The 20,659-nt window shown below is 36.9% G+C and overlaps 2 pseudogenes across 2 annotated transcripts in view; both read left to right on the forward strand.

Moving 5' to 3' along the window:
• Positions 1-20,659, forward strand: part of LOC143661222 (immunoglobulin kappa variable 3-15 pseudogene) — a 97,459-nt pseudogene that overhangs the window by 13,652 nt on the left and 63,148 nt on the right. The window lies entirely within an intron of this gene.
• Positions 4,978-5,635, forward strand: LOC143661711 (immunoglobulin kappa variable 3-15 pseudogene; annotated as a pseudogene). Its single transcript, XR_013164782.1, has 2 exons — positions 4,978-5,057; positions 5,241-5,635. The product of XR_013164782.1 is annotated as an immunoglobulin kappa variable 3-15 pseudogene (transcript).

The raw sequence follows: 20,659 nt of genomic DNA on the forward strand, positions 1-20,659 counted from the left end.
ACCTTCTAACTCTCTGGGTTCTGTTGTCTTCCAATGCCTTGCTGCTCTCTGGCTTTTCCTCTAAATCCCAATTTCATTCTGTTTATAAAAAAACTCAAGTTAATCCTGATTAAAACCCAAATTGATTCAGTTGTCTATGCCTTAACTAAAACTCACATCTTTGAAAAGCCTGTTAACATGGGTTCACATGCAAGTAATGATTCAGATAATGAATGAAGGAAAAGGCTTAGCTCTGTGGGTTTTTATATAAGGAGGTTCTTTATTGAGAGTGCAATGTTATCATTTACAGTTTCTTTCTTTATGAAGATTTTCACATTTGTATCATTCCCTTAAAAATTTTGGAAATTTGAAAAGCTGAAGTCTAATGAGACTGATGTGATGATGTGACTCTGTAATTACTCATGTTTTTCACAATTAGGATCTCTTACTTTTGAAGATGTTGAGAAGTCTCGGACATTTTTCTAATATTGTCAGTTGTAAAATTACTTATGAGAATACTTGAGAGTTTTGATTGGAGCACTCTCCTCAAGAGAAGTTTTAAATCTATTTTTGCTAAGTGCTTGTGGATGCTACCAAGTAGAGTTCAAACCAAATTAAATTTCATAAATTCCAGACCCACCCACTTGGGTGGGTCTAATTGTTAGCCTCTGACATGAGAGAAAGGTTTGTTCCATATCTCATTTGCTGCTACCGTGAGGATGGAACTCGAAGGAAGTCCCAGGTTAAGGGAGTGCTGGTCTACCTGAGAACTTTCCAACCTTGTAGACTTTAGAGTATACTTCTGATCTCTGGTCTTTACCAGAATCCAAAATGCAAGTTGAAGGTTTTGCAACATATTCCTGAACAAATCACTTCCAATACTACTAATACATTCCTTGTCTACAGGACATCCAAAATATCATACTATCTTTTTCAGAAAACTGTTATAAGACTGTATAGATATTAAGATATAGATGAATTAAAATAGAGGCTCTTGGTAGCCCATATTTTTGATGGAGTGTGTTTAATAAAAACTATTGATTTTGCAAGTCCATTTTATATTTCAACTTCTGAACATTTACTGGAAATTTTAAACACTGATTTCTGTGTCTTTCATTGTCACAGAGTCATATTATTACAACGATAATGTCTTTAGCTTTTTCTTTACCTTTCATGCATCCACAATGTATAGCTCTTTTGATTTGCTTCTATAATCACTCTCTGCATTGTATAGACCCTCTGCATCCTAGGCAGCTGCCAGGGCTGCATATGGGCCTTTTACCTACAATGTGACCTCAGCAGAGACTAATAGGGCAAGAGCTGAATGATGATGTCACAGACCCAGATCCTCAAGTGCTGTTGCTTGGATTCCCAGGTGAGAACTGAAGCACTTTCATTCATCCAGATTATTAAGAAAATTAATATTAGATAAAGAATGAAATGATGAATTCTAATGATTTTTAAAATGATGTTGTATAAAATATTTTAAAATATTTTTCAAAGTAACGCATTTATATAAGATATTTGTCCAAACTGATTTCATTTGTCAACTATGGTCTCATTTTATGTGTCTCCTGGAGAAAAGTGTTATATACCCAGAGCATTTCATAGATCTTCATCCAGAAGACCTACTTTGCCTGGTCACAGCAGAACAAAGACAGGCTCTAATCTGCCAATTCCTGGGTATCCAACTGGCTGAATGGGGTTCCCCACTGATTCAGTGGCACTGTGCCCACTGCACATTTCACTCATCATATGCACTCATTCATGCTAAACATGATTGGGCACTTTCATCAGGCACTTCAGCTACAATGGGAATGAGCATTACATTGACCACAATTTTTTGAGAATGCTGATGCATATTAAAACTGTCTGTGAATCAACCCTCTAGCTCACTTAACCTGACGATATCCCTGCAACTGGAATGTTTGTGCTGAGTTATCATAGGTAAGGGTATGGGGTAGTGTGAAAAAATACATAGGTAACAGAGTGGCTCAGTTCTTCAAGCAATGTTACAAGATCACTCCCCACTATGACAGATTCCTGCCTGGAATCTATCAATATGACAGCAGACTATATAGTCAAAGAAGGGACAGATTCTGACCATCTTTACAGCTAATTCTGTTCTTCCCTGTATTTTCATAGCTCAATATTCAGCCTTTATCCTGTGGATGTTGTCTAATGACAGGATACCATTCATGGGTAATAGAGGTGTAAAACATACTCATTGTACTGGAGGAGAGAGGAATCAACATCACTCAACAATGAAGTAAATGGGATGACAGTTTCTTCTCTCTGGGTTCAGGAATCTCCTTTAACCTGAGATTGATTGATAAACACATATTAGTATTTATTAGGTAATAACCAGTGAGCAGTTCATTAGTTCTCAGTGCTATAGGTCAGGAGTCTGGCTAAGCACAGTGTGAAGAGTTCTGTGCTCAGGGAGTTAAGGGGATAAAATGAAAGAGTCAGTAAGGCTCTGTTCTTTCCAGAGCTTGGAGTTCTCTTCCAAGCTGATGTGGTTGGACAGAATCAGTTCCCTGGGTGGTAAGATTGAGATCCTATTTCCTTGCTGGCTGTGTGTCCTCATCTCCTAGAGGCTTTCCTGATTCCTTGCCACATGGCCCCTCAACCTCCATAGTCAACATCGTATATTTTCTGCCATGCCACATCCTAAATATCTATGAATTTTACTGAGTTCTTAGTCTCTGGCCAGTATAGTATGATATGTAAAGGATTCTTGTGAAATGGCCAGGCCCATTTGAATAATCTCTCCTTCTTAATGTCAACAGATTTTATTTTATTTGTCATCAAACTCAATAGACTCATTAAATATGTAAAATCACTTCACAGCAAAATCTAAATTAGTGTTTGAACAACTGGGATAGGGTCTGCACATGCCGGCAGCCAGGAAACTTGAAGACCCTCTTAGAATTCTACTTACCTCAATGTTCTTTTCATGTTTTATCAAGTATCATTTTGCCACAATTTTAATTATGGCAGTGAAGAGTTTGGGAAAACATAAACTAAAAAAAAGATCATTATATGACTTTAGAGAAGATGATAGAAGCTTTATTTGCCCAGCTGGCATAGAAAGAGTAATGACTCCAACTTCCCATTTCTTCACAGTGTCAATGCACATAAAATGATTTAGGAATATCTGCTGATCACATTATGAATTCTGACTTGTTCCATGGAATCTCACTGCACTTAATCTAACCCTTCAGCGCTTTTCCTGACTTTAATGGGCACCTAGAATCAGGCCCTTGTCTGGTTTTTTACAGTTTTGACTTTCTTAATCATCCAAGACCATGTCCTGTGCATTTTTAGAAGTGTTCTTCCCTGAGCTTTGCAAGCCAAGTTTCCATTTATTCATGCATGAGATCAACTACCTACTCTTCAGAGAGGACATTTCCATACATTTGATGTGGATCCCTGATTCCGTCATTCACATGACAGAACCTGAGTCATCACCCTGTTGTCAATGACAATCTCAGGTTTTTAATACATGTAGACACAGGAAGGAGCTTCTATCATCCTGAGGCAAGGAAATGGTAAATTACAAAGTAGAAATTTAAATTAAGAATAGATGCATATTAACTTCATGGAAAAGCACCAAAAATAAACCATGGGGTATGAGGGCAAATATGAAGAAAATACTGCAATCTTCAAAAACCATATATGTGGTGGACCAAGAACACAGTGGACCTTTGACTGAGTAGGAATGTCTTCCTGATGGTTTGGGTCTTTGCCACCTGATTCCTGAATGCCTGGAAATTGCAGCTTTATCTAATGTACTGGGTTCATATGGAGACAGCTAAGGAAAAATAAATGGTTATTAATTAGAACTGGAACAATATCTGCCTTAGTATGTGCCACATTAAGGAAAACTTCTTGGTGGCAGAAGGGTGGTTGCTTCACAGGAAAAGTGGAAATTATGAAACAGGAGGGATTATGTTGCATATAAGATTGCTAAACTGTCTCAAATTTTATCTATTTCTGACTGTGTTAATGATGAGGGATGACCATTAAATGGACGTGAATGCACGTGGCCCCACTTGTCCTGTATCAACAGTTTTGCAGCAGGGGGTAAATCTCAGAGATGCTAGATATGAGAGGCTGAGGATATGTCCCTTGTTCATTGTCTGTCTCTCCCAGACAAATGAAAGATTAAGAGGCCAGGAGTTCTGTTTCATTTTCATATAATTTAATATCCTAGGCCTAGAAGGTTCATATTGTTGTTTGTATAATTCTAAACATTTTTTTTTTGGTATGAGTAAATAAAGAACCTATGCTGAGACCTTTGGAGGTGGGGCTATTTTCCCTATTGCCATGAAATGATGCAGTTCCCCTTATGCTGGAGACTCTCCATTTGTGATTTGAAAACTCGGGGTCTAATGGGCAGTGCCAAGGGTAACTTTTAGGTGTCTGGTGAGTCACTTTTGGAAACATTATTTAGGTGGAGAGCTGTTTCAGAGGTCTGGTTTTGGACACATTGAGGTGATTTTGAGATGTAAAAAAAGAACTTCATATACATATTCAGAGTTCAGAATAGGCTGAGATAAATCCATAATTTGTGCACTACGTCCTCATTCTATCCCATGATATGAATATATTCCACATAGTTCCTGCTACCATATTTTAAAAGTTCAATTATGTTCAGAAACTTTACACTCACTGATACATATATTCTATTACAAAATTATTCTTAGGTACAGAAGATGATTGCAGCTAGTTTGAAGGATAAAGTAGGTAGCAAAATATTTTAAATTTCAGAATTTTGCTAAAGTTTGTTGAAAAGAATTTTTGCAGTTGATTTCTGGGATGTTTGTAATTCACATTTTCTGTGGTAATGTTATTTTGTCCCCTTCCTTCCATTATCTGTCTTCACAGCTCACTGCACAGTGCATTTCCCTTTATTATTCCCTGTGCTGATTTGCATAGACTCCTGGGGACTCAGCTTCTGCTCAGACTCTATTAATGGGGATTCCCTGGAGATGGGGTCTGAGTGCACAAGACAGTGAGCAAGATGCTGTCACACTCCCAACTCCTCATCCTCCTGGGGCTCTGGGTCTCAGGTGAGAGCTTCAGAAGAGCAATGTCTTTATAAACCTGGAGAGACAGTTTTCATATGCAGAGTGCACAGACTATTCCATCTCAAAAAGATCCAAGTATGCATGATAAATGAGGAAACCTACATTTGGATATACAGTTTATATGCTTGTGATTTATTGGAAGATCTTGTTCTTTTCTGTCTGCAGGTGCCAGCGGGGACATCGTGGTGACCCAGTCTCCAGTCTCTGTGGCTGTGACTCCAGGGGACACAATCACCATGAGCTGCAAGACCAGCCAAAGTGTGAGTACCTACGTACACTGGTACCAGCAGAAACCTGGACAGGCTCCCAAACTGCTCATCTATAGTGCATCCACCCGGGCATCTGGAGTCCCTGACCGATTCAGTGGCAGTGGGTCTGGGACAGATTTCTCTCTCAGCATCAGCAGAGCCCAGGCTGAAGATGTGGCCACTTATTACTGTCAGAAATATATGAGCTATCTTCCCACAGTGCTTCAGCCTCGATCACAAACCTCTCCCAGCTGTGGGGCACTGAGTTCTGCAGCAGCAGCTGCTCCCTCTCCTCCCACCTCTTCATATTGAAACTTTTTGCCTAGTAGTTTTTCTTCCTGTCCTACTTCTTCATTTACTGTCTCTGTCTTTCCTTCAGGCCTTCCTTACCTTGTTACTGAACTAGTTATTCTTACCTCCTTTCTAACTGCCATTTTCCTTCACTTTTTCCCTTTCCTTTACTCATTCCTTCTAAAGCAATTCTGTAGTTCTAACTACTTGGTTTGGAAAATTTTTCCTTTGAGGTCCTGTGGCTGCCTGGAGCCTGTAAGGCAGAGAGACAGGAGGAGGGAGAAAAGGAGCTGCCTAGTTAGGAGTCTCTCAGAGGGGAGATGTAAGGGGGAATTCCTGGCACATTGTTATTTAGAATAGTTAGGGTCTGAATGTGCCATGTTTTCTGTCTATTCCTTGCAGTTCAAGTTGTTCTCTGCTCTCCCTGGTTGAAAGTGGTGAGGAGGAGGGAGTCAGTGTGAAAGGGGCATGAAGGAGTGAGGCTGGCATTTCAGTCAAGAGATAGGAAACAGTCTTTGTCAACAGTGAGACATTGTTTTCATATGTGATAGCACTAGGTGTCCACCAAGTTTCTTTCCCCTGAGTGTTTATTTCATGGTAACATATTTACACTTCCATTAAAGCTGGAGTGCTTTACATCGTTTCATTAAGCAATTGATTATTCTATTTTAGTGTTATATTTCTAAGTGAATTTGTTATAGTTAGAGCTTTTCTTCATCAGTTTTTCTTCCCATTTTTTCATTTATTAAATTAATTCTAATTAAGAGTCTATTATATGCTAAATACACTTCTGGATATTTGCTTTATAATAATGGTAATAAGCAATTAAAAAAATAAATCACTCTCTCAGAATTTAAGTTTGAATGGGTAGCAGATATTGATGAAAGAAAATCAGGAAATGCAAAATTTGATGTAAGATATGCATGTTTGAGTCCAATCAGGGAGTACCTTCTATATTTGTGTGTGTGTGTGTTTAGCTTACTGCAGTGAAAAGGTATTTCTGTGTGTGTGTGTGTGTGTGTGTTTGTATCCTATAAAGCAGAGTCACATTTCATTCTTTTTCCAAGTGAGTATCCGTTTATTGCAGCATGAATTGTTGATTTTTGTTTCCTTTTTTGTTTGTTTTGGAAAGTACATGGGCTGGGTATCAAATCCGGGCCTGCCACACAGCAAGCGAGAATTCTACCATTGAACTATAATTGCACCCCAGGTTTCATAGGGTATTTTTTATATTTGTTTGTATTTTTTAGTTTCATTTATTATTTATGAAAACAAACAATACACTTAGAGTCACCAACAATGGATACCTTAGTTAGTTTAGCCATAGGCAAATTTAAATGAAGTGTCATGCTTAAAGTATGCTTTTAAGCAGCCAGATGGCATGACCAAATCTGCCTTTTAAAAAGATCACTCTGGTGATCTTTTAGTGAAGTTAACTTATTTTTTTTTTTTTTAGAAAATATCAAGAATAGATGCAAGAAGACCAGTTAGGAACTTATTTCAGGAATCCGGGATAGAGATGGTTGGTTGGTCTAAACCCATGGCAATGGAGACAGAAAGAATCGGGGAATATGTAGTTGTAAAATCGAAAGAAGCTGACTATGAGTGCTGTGGTAAAGAGTACTGTCCTGGATGACTCCACTAATTGTGGTTTAGACAATAGGATGTGTTTTTCCTTCCCTTGGGTGGCATTGGATGGGGTTGGCTTGTGTGGAAGTGTATAGCTCATGAGCTAGGTGTCAGAGATACTGAGCTAGAACTGCCATAGAGATACACAGGAATGTTGAATCTAGAACTCAGAAGAGAAGTTTGAACTGACAATATAAATACATCAGAACAAGATATAACTGTTTTATCAACTAACATGCTTATTCATAGAATTAGAGCTTTCCTAGGTTCAGTTTATTTTTATTTTTTAATTTATTCAACAAATGTTAACTGACCAAATACTCTGCCAAATACAGTGCCATTTGAAGATGTTATTTTTCATATGTGTCAATAAATGTGTGATATTATACATTTGATAAATATATATTGAATATTTAAATTTTTATTTTAAAATATGGCAAGGAAAATTGCATAAAACACACACATCTACACATTTTTTATTAACAACAATCTAGTTGTCACCAAGATCTCATCATGACATGGCACATTTTTGACCAACATCCTACTGAAATCCACTTCTCCCTTACCAACCATAACCCTTCCTTCTTGATTTTTCTGAATCTCATTAGTATGAGATTTTGAAATTCCACACGCACATCACAAAACCATCTACTTTGGCTTGTTATGGAATTTTATATAAATGGAATCATCTTACATGCATTATTTTGTTGTTAGCATTTTTCATTCAATATTTATAGAACATTTATTCTGTTGTGTGCATTTGCAATTTATATACTTTCATGGCTGAATAGAATTTCACTGTGTGAATCCACAAAAATTTATCAAATCAACTCTTTTTTAAACAGTTTCCTTCACACACCATACATTCCATGGCCTCGAGGGACCAGGCCTGTTGCCTGCACCTGTGTCCCCACCCCCTCTGCACACCTGCACTCTGCCCTTACCTGTGGTTCTTCTGAGCCCCTCCAATGCCTGTAGGGTTACTTCCTGTCGCCCAGAGACTGCAGACAGCTCTGGCCTGTTGAATCCAGTGAACTCCCCTGCCATTCAGAGAATTGAAAGGAGACCTTCTCCAAGAAGGTCTAAAAGCCAGTCTTGGGGAGGGTTCCCCAATTCCCTGTGTTTCTCTCAGTGATGCATCCTCTGCTCAGATGTCATGTGGAGTTCTCTTACATTTCAAAGTTGTTTTCCTTCATAGTTTAACAATTCTTTATATTAAACTTCCCTTTTCCATACTGTTGACTCTCTTCCAGGATTTACCAGGCTTTCTTTAGGACACAGTGTTTCTGGTATTTTGAATTTTGTGGTGAGTTTATTTTACTGTGGAACATCCTTTCTAGTAGGAGCTTACTTGTGCTTTTCAGAAGTGGAACACAGACATGAAATTACTGTTTTAAAAATATATGGATATCTTTAAATCATGTTTTAACATTGATCTCTAGCTCAATTGCCTGCAAGTCAGAGAAAATGTTTTGAGAGTTTTCAGTGTTTTGAAATGTCATCATTTTGTTTGCTGTCTCTGCCCAAGATATTTTTTTATTTTTATTTTTTAGTGTGGACAGGCACTGGGAATTGAACCCGGTTCTCTGGTATGGCAGGTGAGAACTCTGCCTGCTGAACCACCGTGGCCTGCCCTGTGATAATTTTTTATGTGGTTCCATGTGTGCCATGAAATAAATGTGTAAATCTCTTCATGTTTTCATAAAGTTTCTGCAGTTTGTCAGGTTTTCTTATTTTTGTTAAATTTTCCTGGTTGTTTTGCAATGCTGAAATTGGAGATCAGTTAAACCACCTTTACCATTGTGCATTTATGCTTTTTCTTCCTACAATTGTTCACTTTTTCTCTCTGCCTTTTAAAGTTTGGTTATATTATGGGTAAAATTCAGTGTTTTTATATCTTGAGGGTGAATTGAAACATCTATCATCGTGAAGTGAAGTGTTTTCCCCAGTAACAATTTTTGTTTTAAATCAGATGCATTTTGGACATCATTATAACTACCATATTTTTTAGTTAATGCTGCAATTTTACAAATATATACATATATAAATAATTTATATTTATATATAATTGTTTATGTATATTATTTAGAAAAATATAAATAATAAATTGTAATTATATCATAATTTTATGTAAATAAACAAATATATACATATGATTTTCCATTTTTACTTTCAATCTTTCTATAGTTTTACAATTCCTTAATGTGGCTCCTTTTAAGAACAAAGATTCTGCTTATGTTTGAATCAAAACGGGATGAACTTTACATTTTAGTTGAAGAAGAAATGATGCCTTCTTTTTTAGTGCATTATATATAATGTGCTTTAATCCTTTTAATGATTATTCAATGAATTCTATCACACATAACAATATTAATGACTAAAATTAATTAAAATCTTTGTGGTGGTGTGAAACTGATGTGCACCACAGAAAAGTGACTCTTTAATCCTGATTCAATATTGCTTGTTGGGGTCTTTAGACCAAGTTGTGTCCATGGAGATGTGACCCAGCCAGTGGTGGGTGCGGCCTTGTGAACAGGTGGTTTCCTGGAGGAGGTGTCTCCACCCATCACAGGTGGGGCTTCTTACTGGAGTCCTTAAAGAGAGAATCATTTTTGAAAAAACTTGAGAGCTGATTCAGGTGACAAAGTTGTCAGAGTCAAGAGGGGACACATGTTTTGAGATGCAGAAAGAAAATGCCCCCAGGGAAGCTGTTTGAAATGAGAGGCTAAAGTTTCAGCAGATTCCAGCCACGCCTGACAGAGGTGTGCTGGACCCATCAGCCTTTCTTGAGTCAAGGTATCTTTCTCTGGATTCCTTTGTTTGAATATTTTTATAGCTTTAGAATGTAGATTTACAACTTAATGAATTAGCCTTTTAACAGTCATTCCATTTCTGGTAATTTTGCATTCTGGCAGCATTTAACAAATGAATGAAACCTTCAGTATCCACGTGTCTAAAGCAATATCCTTAAATCCCTGAATTTCTGTTTATTTACCAAATTGTGTCAGCTATTTTAAGTACATTACTTTTCCTTCATTTTTCACTAAATATCAGGGTTACTGTTTATGTAATTAATATGCATTATAATTACCCACATTTATCACTTTCTGCTTATCTTTGTTCCCCAACAGGCCACAATGGATATTCTTGATCAACCTTTAGCAAATCCTTTAGAATTTCTGTGAGAAATTTCTGATAGTGATGCATGCTTTCATTGGTAGTCAAGAAATCTCCTCAGATACCTTTATTCTTGAGGGATAGTCTTACATTAGAGTTATGCACAATGTAGGTAGCCAGTCAGCTACTGTTTCTCATTTCTTCTGAACAAAACCCTTGAGAAGATTTTGAATTTCTAGTCTGGCAATATTTCTGGATCCAGATTTTATTTCCTCATACCCAGGGTTTGTTTAACCTTTTAGGTCATTAAGAAAACCACTTCTGGTCCCTCTGTCCTCCCTCCAATTCTGCTGTCTGTCTCTCCAGGGTGTCCTGCTGAAGCTCAGAGGAGGTAGGGCCCACAGGTGTTACCCTCTAAGTGGCTGAACCTCTGTGCAGGTCTCCCAGACCCCATGCTGTTGAGAGCAGCCCTCTACCATGCTGACAGGTTGTGATGTTCAACCAAGCCCAGCCCCACAGCCTGGGTGTCTCACCTTTCTTCAGTAGGGTGGAAACTCCTTTATGGGTCTAATGTGAAGCCCACACAAAGTGCTCGGGTCACTAGCATTTTTCCATGAGATCCTTGGCCACTGAGCATCAAGGAGAGGACACTTTAAACCCAGGGGATAGGGGAGGTGAGTGACCACAGTACAGACAACAGCAACATAAGGGTCTCAGATCTTAGTGGACCTTTGTCCAAGGGGTGCCCTGTTACCCTGGCAGGAATTTTCCCCTTCATAAGTGCTCTGGCCAGGAAAAATTCCCCTCACCCAGGGATGATGTGATACCCTTGGAGAAATTCTGGGAGACACAGCTCAGACAGAACAGTCGACATAGTCCCCAGTCTCATTGCCATCTGCAGGCATTGGGGTGATATACCGTACACAGCCAAAGGCAGGGCCAGAAGGACTTGCTCTGGGTGGTCTAAGGCCAATGGATCTGGGACCTGCTCCTCCTGTGCATCCTCACTATCTTTTCATAACAAAGGCCAATGAATTTATACTAAATTTGCAATGGTCTCACCCAGCACCCTCTTTGTCTGTGGGTTTTTTTCCCATATATTTCTTTCTCATTTTAAATGCTTTGGAAGTTTCTTCTGCTCTGGCTTCTAATTCTGTAAATTTTGTATGTCTCTCAATTCCCTCTATTCAGTTTTCAATTTTGGTTTTTCTTATCCAATATCTAGAAATTTTGATTTGGTTATATTTAAGAGTATAAGGTCATCATTAAAATTAATATTTCTATCTATATATATTATCATATTTGTTATTCATTTCTTTAAATAAACTCTGTGATAGTTTCAAAACCTGAAGTATAAGGAGAAATGCTGTTGTCAATTCACTTATGATTCATGCTGTACCTTTGCCTCCAGAATTTCCCACCTGGATGGACTCTGGTTTCTCACTGCTATGAACTTTGCATGGATGTGAAACCCAGGCATATATTTGCAGTGTCCTTAGATGTTTTCAGGACAATGCTCCTTTGGTACTAAAATATCTCCAGTTACCAGTAATCCAGTATCCTTTCAGATTATGAATATTATTAGGGAGATACACACATTCAATATGAGTTTCTTATTTAGATTCTCCTGTATTGTTGATTGCAGCTTGTGCAAGAAGAGAATGCTGGAAATTTTGAATATATATTTTCTTCAAAATTAATTGTTGCAAATTCCATTTTTGAAATTAATTACTACATGTTTCATGGTCAATAAGTCACATTTACTCTGATGATATTTTTGGCCTTAAATATTATATCCTTTCTCAATCCACTACACAATTTCCTTTTATGGCCATTAACTGCTTTGCCCAGGCCCCTCTGGAACAGCCCAACTTATCTTAGGTTTCCAGTCAGGCTCTATGTGTTGGTGATGTGAAAAGAACTGTAATTGGCAGGGCAAAGGAACTGATCATGTCACATACTCCTTTTTTCTGATTCTGCTGCTCTGGGACTCTTTTTGAAGGAATAAAAGAAGCTTCTTAAACCAAGGTACCTTCACTGGATGCCTTAGATTTCACACTTATATAAGCTTGCTCTAATTTGGACATTTTCACAGCCTTACAATATGTAAACTTGCATCTTAATGAACAATTTCATTTGCAAAATTGTTCTGTTTCTGGTATATCACATTTCAGTAGCTTGCAATCTAAGCAGCAGGTAAAGAAGGAGAACAGAGGGAGAAATACCCAGAAACATTTTGAAGACAGACATTGAAACCAGGGTCAGTAACAAAGGACAAACAGTCATCACCGTACGTGGTTTCATGTGATAGAGTAACTCTGGATGGAAGCAACCTTTCCTCAGAGAGGATTTCTTCCTCTTCATGCCTTAATGTGTACATTTTCATGGCCTTGAAACTGTAAGTTTGTAACCTAATCATACCTGAAATGAAAGTCAGCCCATTTCTGGTATATGGCACTCTGGTGTCTTTAGAAAGCCAAAATACCATAAATGAGTATACATTGATCCCTAAAGTATAAAATTTTATTTCGTACCGTTCTGATCCTTGCTTGTTCTGGGAACTTTGTTATTTTACCACTGTATTACTAGTTTTCACATACGTATAATGGCTGAAATAATATTTTAATTTTTGTAGAAATAAATCAATTTTATATAATTGTCATGAGGCACAGTAAGCCAATACATGTGAGTGCTTGGAGCAATTCCTTGCACCTGGACCACACGTGGGCACTGCCATCACTTCCATGCTGCACAAATGCTTCTTTCTTCTCAGTCTATTACATCAGCAATTTTTATGAAAATATAACAATATCCTCCAACCTCAGGGTCCTCTGGTTACTGCCTTACATTTTTGTTGCCATATGTTGCTTGGACAGTGGACACCATGGTGTTTTTCCACTTAGCCCACCTCACAGTGAATTCAGCCATGGATTTTTAACTTCTGTATTGAATAGTCATGTTTCAATCATTAGCCAGGTTGCCAATATTTTAATATATAGATAATTATGTTAATGCCTAATACCTATGATATGTTTCAAATACCTCCTTTAATATTCACTTAAATCAAGTGAAATAATGTTTTATTGTTGTCCCTAATATTAATGGGAAGTGCTTATGTGCTGTAGAGTTCATTTTTAAATGCCCATTCACTGACTGGTGAGACAGGCTATAAAGACAATACCTTTAGCTTTTACTGAAATGCAGATACACAAACCCCAATTCTGGGAATTTGAAACTCTTCTTTGTACCTAACCAATCATATTTTCAATGTTACCAATCAGATTCTAATATGCAGCTCATCTGGGAAACAATGACCATCCTTACAGAAGATGTGTCCTTGTGTCATTTACATTTTATGGATGAATTTTTTCCTGAATAAGTTAACTTTTGTCTTTATGTCATTCTGAAACAGTGTTGTCCATACAGTTTTTCTGAGATGACTGTCCAGCTGAACATGTTTCAGTTTTTTAAAATTTTCTCTTGAAGTGTCACTAATCTCTGCACTTGAAGAAATCATGGTGTGTTTAAAAACATTTCATTTAATAATATTTTACTTTCTCTTTCTGATACAATTAAATGGGAATCCAAGTGTGGTGAAAAGATCACTCTCTAAAATGTAGCTCAATCTGAGAGAGACTTGCAATAATATTTCTTTTGTTCCTGAACATTTCCCTTCTCATCTTGGGACAGTCAAATCCTCCTGTTTGATGCATCTGTCCCTGCAGCCTCTTGGCACACTGTCCACATGTCCTTTGGTCTGTGCTGTGCCTCCTCACTGCACAACGTGGCCAGTTGCACTCAGTGGGTACAGTTTTAATGTTGGAAATTATCAGTTATTTATCTGAAAAAATATTTTTTTTTGGAAAAAATGCTCAGGAGCCCTGCCGTATAACTTTACTACTAATAGAGGACAGTTTGTTTTTACTACAGTGTTTCCTTCCATTTAGTGTAGGTGTGTATTGTGACAATATTGTTTCATAACAGTTTGCTTTTAAATTTCATGGCACCTTTTTTAGGGTGCAATACAGTAAACCAATAAAAGTGAGTGCAAAACAAACAATCATCTACTGAATTTTTCTTTCTCAATAAGTACAAGATGATAGATGTGTAAGTTACATAAAACATTTGCTGCTGTTTAACATGTTTATGTCTTGGACTGAACACATGAAACCTAGAAGTCATTCATCCATGAGAAGGTATTTACATCCAAATATTAAGGAAAGATTTATTTTAACAAATCTGAGTCCAACAGCAATTTGCCATTTATATCTCCTGAAGAGTTGAATATCACTCTGAAGCATGATTTTTCCTTAGATACTGTGAGGTTTCTTTTAAATTTGTTTTCCTCAGCTTTGATTCCATCTTTTCTTGGGAAAATATGAAATGTAAAGTGACACATCTTTTGCTTGGTTTCATTAGCAGAATAATAATTTTGCAAACAGTACAATAGTGCCTATTTTATATGAATGTGCTCACATGACTCAAAAGAACATATTTTAATTCCAAAATGATTTGAATTTTCATCATCAAACTTAAAGTTTCAAAGAAAAACTTCTGGAATAGATCATATATTCAGTCAAGAAAAGAAGAAATTAAACAAGAACTCCAGCAATGACTTAAATTTTCAAATTCCATAACTGCATTCTGGAATGTTTAGACAGACAATTCAATTAGATCCTCCTTTGTTTTGTTGAATACAAAACATTGGGCACCACAGGACTGTTGCCACCTCTGGATTCATTCATTTTCATAATGTCCACCCTAGTGGGAGTGAGAATCATCCCTTCATTTGATGCTGCAGAGGTTCTGGTTCCCAAGGAAATATCTGTGGTGAGGTGAGTGCTGGAAGTTGTTTTAGTATTAAAGAAGCAAAGGTTGACAGTGAACTTGGAAGTAGAAGGAGTGTCAGCAGCACAACTGGACTGTCCTTCCCCTTACCCATTTTAAGAAAGAGTTTGCACAAGACACAAAGATCTAGAATTTAATGCATTAAAGCTCTTTATGAACATGAACCTCTGAGATGACCTTGGTGTCACCCAGAGGGACACTTACCCAGGTTTGAGAGGGCTGCTTTGAGTGATGTATGCTTGGACAAAAAATGGTTTAATGACTGAGGAAAATCAAGTGTGAAAGAAGCACATTTTGCAAATACCATCAGGTGTCACTTGCAAGGAGAGAGACTGAATGTCTAGAGCAGTAGCAACAATGTCCCTCCAGAAGGGGCTCACTTTTAGGAAGGGTTATCTTACATTATGTCATTTATGACAGACTTCTTTGGTCTCATCCAATAGACACTGAGCTGCACTAAGGGATCATAACCCATGCTTTTAAAATTGTTTTAATTTTGAATAATTTTAGTTTTTTTTTTGTAAAGAGGCAAAATTGTACAATGTTCCTATACACACTGAACCACTTGCCTCTAAGCTTCATATTACATAATAATGGCAGATTTATCAAACTAAGAAATTTACATTGGCTCATGCATATTCACTAAAATCAAGATGTTATTCAGGCTAACCTTCATTTTCTTATGTCCTTTGCCTTTTCTAGGATCCAATCCAGGACAGCGCATTGCACATGCTTTCCATGAATTTGTTACAGAAAAATGTGATCTTTAGAGAAGAATGTCATGGTCACTGCTAATGTGCTCTAATTTTACATGAATTGAATAAAATTGTATTCTTTACATCAACATTTTATGAATTTGTCCACCAAAATAAATCTCATTATTTCATGATTACTGATTAGCTTTTCCCTCTATGTTAACAGTTATCTAACTCATTGCATTCACTCATTCCTACAAAGAAGTAGTTGGGCACCTTCATCTCCCTCCTACAGTGAGGAAAGGGAATCCCACACACCATGAACAGTTATTTGAGCCCGTGATGCATGGTAAAGTTGGCTGCATGTGACTCAGCCCCGACCACTCACTCAGTCTGATGATATGTCTGCAACTGGGACCCTATGTTGAGTGTCCCAGGTAAGAACATGAGGCAGTGTGAGCTGTGCCAAATATATGTATAAGGTTGTGTCAAGCAGAATTTATCTGTAATTTAGAGAGTGTTCTCATGTTAATATTGGCAGTAGCTAGTAAATAGCCTAAGTGTAGAATTACACATTCTAAAACAAATTGAGGAATAGTAATGTTTCATCAAGATGAAGACTAAACTACAAACACATATATAATGCCCTAGGATGAAGGAAACATCCATATCAGTGCATCTGACACTTTCTGATAGTTAATAAATCCCCTTTATTAAAGTCAAAATCACATCTGGTATATTGCATTCTGACTGCATTAGCAAGTTGAGACACATGCTGACTTGATTTCATAGAATCAGTTCCTTAGGTGGTAGGACCAAGATCCTTTTTCCTCTTCCTGAAGATACATCAATAACTTTCCCAACTTAAAAATCAAGTGAGAAAAGAGCATAATGGAAGAATATCTGATAACTGAGAGGTAATTAATAATGTGTGATATGTATAATATGAATACCAAAGGGAAAAGGAAGAAAGTGAGAGAAGAAATATTTGATGAAATAATGGCTGAAAATTGTCCAAAATTAGTGAAAAACATGAGACTTCAGAAATACAAGCTCAGAGAACACCAAGAAGCATAAATCTCCCTCAAATACAACCATGCATATTATATTCAAACTGCAAAAAATCAAAAACAAAGAGAAGATTTTAAAAAGGCCAGAGGAAAAAGAAATCCTACTGTCATGGTTAGGGACAGGTGTCAACTTGGCCAAGTTGTGGTACCTGTTCATCTGATTGGGCAAGCGCTGGCCTGTCTGTTGCAATGAGGACATTTCATAGGATTAGGTCATGATCACGTCAGCTACATCCACAGCTGATTCCATTTGTAATCAGCCAAAGGGGAGTGTCTTCTGCAATTAGTGTTGCTAAATCCAATCATGGGAAGCCTTTTAAGGAGGACTCAGAGGAGACAGGTTCCATTCCTGCTTTGGCTGGTGAGCCTCTCCTGTGGAGTTCATCCAGGCCATCCATTGGAGTCATCGGCTTCGCAGCCTGCCCTGTGGATTTTGGACTCTGCATTCCTACGGTCACGTGAGACACTTTCATAAATTTTATATTTGCAAGTGTTCCCTGTTGATTCTGTTTCTCTGGAGAACCCTAACTAATACACCTACCTTGACAGAAACAGAGGTATTTATTACATTGGACATCTATTAATAATCCATGCAAGCAGGAACAGTTGAGTGAAATATTCAATGTAAGAAAAAAATGCCCATACAAATTTAGAATTCTAGATCCAGAACTTCCCTTATAACTGATGGAGAAATAAAGACTATCAGAAAAACAAACCTTGGATAGAATTTGCAATTTTTTCTTGCAAGAAATGGTAAACAAAGTTGTTGAGAGAGAAAGGAAATGATAGAAGTTGGCAATGCAGATGTATCTAGAGAAAGGAAAAGCATTTGAGAAGGAATAAATGTAGGTAAAGTAGAGTCTTTTATGTTTCTTGTTATTAACTGATATAGCAGATAACACTTTTTAAAATTATTTTTAATAATAAATATTATTTATTTAATAATAAATTTTATTATTTTTAATAATAGCAACACTATTTTGAATAATTCATGGCTAAGTGACTTGAAACAATGTTGTATTATAAAATAATAAAGCAAAACATAACAGCAATGTTATAATAGATGGGGGAAAAGTAGGGAGGACTCTTATGTTATCTGCACTACATGTGAAGTGCAAAAGTGTAAGTTAAAAAGACATATAGATGAGTTGTAAAGTCGAGGACAACCAGTAAATATTTTTTAAAGAATATAATCAATAGGTAGAAAGATAAGACAGAATCAAATTATATATATCACCAAAAGAAAACTAGGGAAGGCAAGAAAATAACAGAAAAATAAAACACAATGAAATAAAAGCAAAAGATAAAATGTACAGGAGCAATGAATACAAAACAGCAATTTCTCTTACAGTTTCTTCTTTGATGCAACATTGTTTAAGAGCATGTTCTGGACCCTCCATATATTAATGAAGTTTCCTGTTCTTCAGCTGTTATTGATTTCCTCCATTCCATTATGATCAGAGAAAGCACTTTGTACAATTTTAATAGTTTCAAATTTTTTAAAACCTGTTTGTACCCCAGCATGTGGTCTATCTCGGAGAATTTTACATGAGCATGTAGAAGAATGTTTATAGTGCTGTTTTTGGATTCAATATTCTATATACATCTATTAGATCTAGTTTATTTATCATATTAGTTAGGTTCTCTTTGTCCTCATTGATCCTCTGTTTAGATGCTCTAATGCAGAGAGTGGTGCGTTGATGTTTTCCTCTTTCATTGTAGAGAAGCCTACTTCTCAACTTCAGTTTTACCGTGTGTTCTAGTTGCTAGATGCTGGAATGCAATATACCAGAAATGGAGTGGCTTTTGAAAAGGCAAATTTAATAACTTGCGAGTTTACAGCTCTAAGGCCAAGAAAATGTCCCAATTAAAACAAGTCTACAGAAATCTCCAACCAAAGACATCCATACAGGGAAAGATACTTTAGATCAAGAAGGCCAATGAAGTTCAGGGCTTCTCTCTCATCTGGAAGGGCACATGGCAAACGCAGCATCATCAGCTATCTACTTCTCCTGGCTTCCTGTTTCATGCAGTTCCCCAGGAGGTATTTTCCTTCCTTATCTACAAAGGTCACTGGCTGGTAGACTCTGCTTCATGGTGTTATGGCATTCTCTGCTCTCCAAATCTCTCCTTCTCCAAAATGTTTCCTCTTTTACAGGACTCCAGTAACTAATCAAGACCCAACCAAATGGGTGGAGACATGCCTCCAGGTAATCCAGTTTAACAGCCACTCTTGATTAAATAACAACTCCAGGGAAATGATCTAATTACAGTTTCAAACATTCAATAATGAATAGGGATTAGAAGAGAAGATTGCCTTTACAAAATGGGATTAAGTTTAAAACATGGCTTTTTGAGGGTACATACATCATTTCAAACCAGCACATTGTGGTTTGGATCTTGAATTTGGGCCACTTTGATTAGTCATGTACATATTTATGAATGCTATTCCTTCCTAGTAAATTTTTTCCTTACTAATACATTGTGTCCATCTTTATCCCTTAAAGCTTTTTTTTTTGCATTTAAAGTCTATTTTTTTCTGGTATTATTATAGATTCCCCTGCATTTATTTCATTACTGCTTGTGCAGAATATCATTTTCTGTTCTTATACATTCAACTTATTTATATCCTTTTGCATAAAATGAGTTGCTTTTAAAAAGCCTATAGTTGGAGCATATATTTTATCCATCATGCCATGTGTCTTTTTCTTAATACATTAACATTCAATGTTATTATTATGAAAGTCATCCTTACTTCATCCATTTTATCCTTTGGCTTTAAATTGGCAGATCTATTACTTATCTCTTGGTTTATCCTTTTTTAAGATAATAAAAGTTGTGTAGGTTTGAATCTGTTATGTGCCCCAGAAGAGCTATGCTCTTTTAATCCATTATTGTTGGTGTGGCGTTTTTTATTAGATTGTTTCCATGGGGATAGGACCCACCCAGTTCAAGGTTGTTGTTAATCATCTTGTCTGGAGTCCTTTAAGAGAGGATAAAAGGCACAGATATTTTGGAGAGAGCTCATATACAGAAATGCTGTAGGAGACACAAGCAAGGACAAAGAAATTCAGAGAAAAGAGCCAGCAGACATCACCATGTGCCTTCCAATGTAACAGAGAAATACAGATGCCATAGTCCTTCTTCAGAGTTGGGGTGTCTTTGTCTGGATGTTTCCATTTGGACATTCTTTTGTGTTTAGAACTCCAAGGCTGTAACTTAATAAATCCCCTTAGTAAGAGCCAATCCATTTCTGGTATATTGCATTCTGGAAGCTTTAGCAAATTGAAAGGGTTAAGTGTCTTTGATTTGCATATTTTTGCTTTTTATGTGGATGGGAAATATTTGACCATCATGCTCACAATATTCTTCCTGGCCCTTTCCCTTATCTCCTCCCTCTTGGACACCTAGAGATGCAAATATTTATATGCTATGCTTTGACAATCATTTCCCTGAGTCCCAGCTCAAATTTTTCCATATTTTTCTCCAATTTACCTTTTATATGTTTACATTGTTATGTCCTCTAATTCACTGATCCTTTCTTCTGCCTCTTCAAAATATGCAGTTGTGCTTCTACAATATTTTTAAATTCATCTACAGTATCTTCCCTTTCCATAAATCTGCTATTTTATGTATTCTTTCAAATTCTTCTTTACGCTCTTGTAGTGCCATCTTGATATCCCTTA

This window comes from Tamandua tetradactyla, chromosome 17, assembly GCF_023851605.1.
Source record: "Tamandua tetradactyla isolate mTamTet1 chromosome 17, mTamTet1.pri, whole genome shotgun sequence".
In the NCBI taxonomy this organism is placed as follows: domain Eukaryota; kingdom Metazoa; phylum Chordata; class Mammalia; order Pilosa; family Myrmecophagidae; genus Tamandua; species Tamandua tetradactyla.